The following is a 5,688-nucleotide window of genomic DNA, read 5'->3' as shown; positions in this document are numbered from 1 at the left end:
GTTTCCTAAAAGAGTCGTCTTTTTAAGTAGAAGTTTAATTACAGCCACTTTAAAAGCCTGCGGTACATAGCTGGTTACAATAGATAGGTTGATCTGATCTAATATGGAAGTATTAATTAAAGGGAAGACTTCCTTAAAAAGTTTAGTTGGGATGAGATCTAACAGACAGCTAGAGGATGCAGATGAAGAAATAATTCTAGTTAACTCAGAGAGCTCAACAGGAGAGAAATGTTCCAAGTTTACATCTGGTCCTACAGTTCGTGACATGAACTGGGTGCCCTGGTCAGTCAGAGTCTCTTTCGGGATGCCGACTCAGGAGATGACCTGAAACAGAGCCTGCGCAACACTCTTTGCCAAAATGCTGCACAATGGCACTGCCTCGGGATATCGTGTTGCGTAATCCACCAGAACTAACACAAAGTGATATCCGCGTGTGCTCCGGTGAAATGGCCCGATGAGGTCCATGCCAATACATTCAAATGGGACCTCCATCAAGGGTAGAGGATGTAAAGGCGCCCTCGGAATGGCCTGCTCGTTTACCAGCTGACACTCCGGGCAAGATGCACACCAACGGCGCACATCCCTGGGAATATGGGAATATGCAGAGGAGAATATAGGGAATATATATAGGGAATCTGCAGAGGAGAGCCGGGGCAGATAAACAGTGGGCTGATGTCTGAGTTTTTGGTCTTTATGTTTCTAGTTTATTGTAGAAAGACCTTAAAATAGGGTTTATCATCCAAAAACCTTCACCAATGATTTAAACAAAGAGAAATATTGTCGTTATGTATGCGTTATTATGCTATGATTTTACTGGTCTGGCCCACTTGAGGTGAAAGTGGGCAGTATGTGGCCCCTTAACTAAAATGAGTTTGACACCCCTGACGTAGAGTATTTTAAACCGAAGATGACGTTGCTCGGGGCAGGAGGAATTACCCAGAATCCAACCGGCCACATGCTGTCAGTTCATGCACTTGTCTGTTGTTAGTTGTGGAGCTTGTAGGGGTGAGCTGCCATTTCTGTTAACCGTTTACTCCTGTGTTTCGGGTATATTAGGGAGGTAAGATTTTGTGTTTCTGTTTCATTGATTTTGGGTATGTTAGAAAATATTACGTTCCTAAGATAGTATTGTTTTGTTTGTTGTTTTGGCCTTGGCTCACACCGAAGGCATTTTAAGTTCAACTCTTCATTTTGTAAATAGTAAATCAATTGTTAATTGTCTAAAACTAAAATTCACGTGTTCATTCCTGTGGCTGCTTGGGACCTGGGGAAGACGGGGGGCAATCTTATGTTCATGTTATGTCTCAGCCAGCCCTAGACGGGGCGTAACAACGGCAAGAAACCAAAGTACTATTGCAGCAAAATTCAGGTCATTATGTTTTAACTCCGATGCCTCAGAACATGACAGTGGGACGAATTCATGGTGCACGACCATACAAATGTAAAAAAAGAAAATATCTGATTGCTTCTGACCTAACGCGCCTTCTTTGGTCTTTGGTAGTGACGTTCTACCTTACTTGAAATGTGAATGCTACTCAAATCACCTCGACCGGCTCATGGCTTTTTTGCTACAGGCTTTCTGAATAATTCCACAGGTCATGGGGGAATTTCCTGAAATGACTTTGTTATTTCACAGAACTGCTAGAAATCATTTGACAGTAAATTTGTTGTTATATGGATCATAATTGGCTGCTTCACAATTTACTTATGGGATCTAGCTATGAAAGACATCAATCATCAATGCCTATATTAGAATTGTATAAAGCAGTTCGCCTTGCATTCATGGCTAAAGACCTACCCTTCCAAATGCCCACCCTATCAGTTTTTTATATTGCAATCTCCCTGTCAAGGTCCCTGTCTGACCCTTTGTTTACCCCCTTTCTCGGTGTGTTCTGTCATTCCCCTGTTTCTTTCGGTCTTCCATGAGCTCTGTGTTTTGGTCTGTGTCTGGAGGGTGTGGATTTCTCCACTGCCTGCCTCCAGACCCTTCCCACTACCACCCTCCTGTTCAGCTGGCACAGCTGCATCTGATTCCTCTAATCATCGCCTGGCTGTATATCAACCCGGTCCTGCACTCCACCTTTGTCAGTCCGTTCCGTCAGCTCGCCTGGTACCGCGCTGCCCCAGCTGCTGTAAGTTCTTGATCATCCTTAGCTTGCTTGGTTCTGACCTCTTTCTCTTTCCTGGCAGTGCATCAGCCAGTGCTGTTTTCTCAACGGCAGGCACACTGAGATATGAGATCTGAGTTCACACTACCTGCTGTCATCCGTCGGTCCATGGAGACCACTCAGTCGACGAACCCTGAAGAACTGCGTCGGCCCACGAAGACCACCAGTTGACAAGCCTGCAACCTGTGTAGATCCTCGGAGATCACCAGTTGACCACTTTCCGCCTCGCTGCTGCTCCGGTGACCGAGCACAGAGCCGCTCCAGCCGGTGCAAACCTGGACTACCCTGCAGACTCTACTCCGAGTGACAAACCTTCCCACACAGAGTGGATTCTGAACCCACCGGCTGTGTGACTCACCATCTCTCAGCTTCCATCTCCACTCTCTGAGGAAACTATTCTCCTTTCATTCATCTACCACACCTTAACAATAAAGCTGTCATTTATTTCATTTTAATTACGCCACTGTGTTTGCACTTTGCTCCGCATCCTGCAGTCTCCTAACACTGCTAGCTAAAGCTCTGTGATTGCAATCATAGCTGCATTGTTTTCAGAGTTCACCTTTTTATGCTTCTTGAAAAAAATATTTTTTTGAACCTGGATAGTAGACTTGAAGTACACAAGCACCATTAAAACCTTATGGAAACCAATTTCACACTTGGTTACACACATACCTTTAGAACAACGGTGTGAAGCACACGAGACACAAAGCATGAGACAAGTTGCTGTAGTTGTTCACAAGGCTCTGAGGAAATCAACTGTTTGGTTTTTATAAGTGGCCTCATCATTAAAAAAAAAAAATACCCATTTAACCTATATTAATGTATATAATATATAGCAGCACTGTATTAAGTGAAATACATGTGTTGTAAAAGTGCAGTGAAAGAGGGATTAAGTGACAGCTTCTTGGGATTTAATGAATACATTTGGCATTTTACTAATCTCATCCTTACATTAAATTCCCCATTATGTGATAGTGTGCAGTGTAATAGTGCAACATGTTGGAGGGAATGTGAGCAGACACAAACGGTTAAAACACATTAAAGTAATTCTGTGCAGTAGATTAATGGAGGCAGCAGGCTTTTGTAGCTGTTTCTGAATGTGACTGTCTTGTTCTATTCATTATTTGTAAGAAGCATCATCTTCATCCCGTTATGGATTTTATCATCTGGCTACATTTAGAATGACCTAAATCCTATGTACAAGGTCTATATTATTATTATTATTGCATTATCATTCGATTTTTGTCAAGTCAAGAGATGTGGCCTCACTGTTGGGATCTAAATCAGTCTCTCCCACCGTGTGTCCAACTTTTATTCTTTATTGTATATGTAGTTGTAGCAAGGTTTGTGCTACCAGGGTTTCTCCTGGACACAGATGACTCACTCAGTCACACGTTCGGGTATAAATGCTTTTATTCACCCTGACCACACACCAATGTCTCTGTGCCAACGCTCTTTCCCAGCCTCCTTCTCCCTGCTCCCTTTATAGGGGAGAGCTCATCAGTCCCTATTTGGCTCAGCTGTGCTCATTACACCTTCCCGGCACCGTTCCCTGAACCACTCCTCCCACTTTCTACCCCCTGCAGCTGAGCTAACCACACCCCACCACCACAGTAGTATTTTCTTCTGTTTCTGTATGCCTAATTATTTCACATTATACTGTCTGTTTGTTTTGGTTTCAGTCTGGTATTGTTAATTAGCGCGCTGCAACTTTTGGATTCTTTTTGTTTAATGTTTTGATGTATGTTTGCATATTTTGTATGTTAAGGACCTCCTTGAAAATGAGATGGTACATCTCACGTGGCTATTTCTAATAAAGAATTTCAAAGAAATTGTGGACAGTGATCCTGCAATTAGGTTTGTGGGTTGTGGCACTATAATGCTGCAGGTAATTGTGCTAATAGTTACAAAACCCAAATGGGTCCAAGTTTACGATCAGCTATGGTCATATTGGGCATCATCATCAAAGACAAAAGTGTTTTCTGAGCCAGGCAGCTGGGAAAATATAATTTACTTTTGTGGTTGGCAGCTGCCATTTACTGGTTGTTCTGACTAGGATTGGGCCTTTTTCAGTGACCACTCGCATGAGACTTGTTCAGACATACAATCAGGCTGAATGATGGCTGTGTGTGTTTTGTTTGAAGAAGCTGTCAAACAATCGGAAGTTAAATTAACACATTTTGTTGACAGAAAATTATGTTACTGGGACAGGTATAGACGTCCCATTTGTCCCCGAGATGTTGGTTACTAAATAGTTCTCTCCCAAGAAGAGAGCTGCTAACATGAAGACAATGTCAGCCTGAATTTAATAAATTAAAATCATACGACGACTCAAATCATCCAACAGCGTCTTTTTGAGTCGATTGCATTTTTAAAAAAAATCAAGTGTCTCTTTTTTTTATTCATGTTGGAACTGTAAAAAAATTGGATGTTGTTTTTTTCACTAAAAGATCTAATGTCGAGCGCCACTTCACCAAAGTTCACAGCAGTTTTGGACTGGACTTTCTGGCTGGTAGTGTTCTGCCAACAGAGAAGGTGAATGAAGTGAAAACAGAGCTTTAAAGGCTGCAGTAGCTGAAGCCATTCAGTGTGATACAGCCCAGCTGTAACTTCAGAACAAGACTGAAAAATTACCATTTAAATGACTCCATGAACTTAAGTGGATACGCTACAGCATACACATCTCTTGTTGATTTCCTGAAATATCATCTCATCAAGTGTAGAAAAGACTGGATGCACTTGTACTACAGACAGAGGGAAGTTATGTGACTTGGGACGGACATAAAATTAGAACAAGTAATAAACATTGTTTTGTTTTCTGTGAGTGGTGTGAGCTTCATCCATTGAAAACATAAAGAAATGCATATAAAAAAAAACATGCACATGTTGCTGAATTTAAGCTGCTGACACTTGTTCATAAAAGAAGCTTCTTCAACTGATTTAGGTGGAGCTCAGCTATTTGATTTTTTTTTTTAATATATATAAGTTGGGTAGTTCAGTAAAAAAGGTTGGAAACCTCTGGTCTAAATATAGGACACTAGAGGCAGGAGGGTGAAACTAAAGGTGAATTTTACTAACAGACAGCTGCAATAACTGTGACTTTAAAGCCGTGTATTATTAATTGTTTATGGTTTAAGTCTATGTTTGTTCATATAGCAACACTTCATACAAATGCAGGTCAAGCACTTCACATGAATAAAACATAAAAAACAAGGAGAGAGGAGTGCAAAAGGTATAGCAGAGAGACAGAATATATTTACTGTGTGTACTGTGTGGAATCAACAATAAATGAATCATATTGAGAAGAGACTCGTGATTTATTCCAGAGAGAACCCACACAAAAAACTACTGACGTTGTTTCTAAAGGATTTCAGTGTTGTTGCAAGTCTCCATCAGTCAACATTACCAACTGGAGAAGCAAAGGAAAACAGGTTCATTGAGGTCCATTAAGACATAATTAATTTCGACTACTCACAGGTAAGAGCATGTATGTTTAGTCAGATGAAGAGAGTGGAGGGCT

This window comes from Brachyistius frenatus, unplaced genomic scaffold (assembly GCF_029030835.1).
Source record: "Brachyistius frenatus isolate BFR_SWC_R1_liver_20210118 unplaced genomic scaffold, ASM2903083v1 Contig_648, whole genome shotgun sequence".
In the NCBI taxonomy this organism is placed as follows: Eukaryota; Metazoa; Chordata; class Actinopteri; family Embiotocidae; genus Brachyistius; species Brachyistius frenatus.
This window is presented reverse-complemented; position numbering follows the sequence as displayed.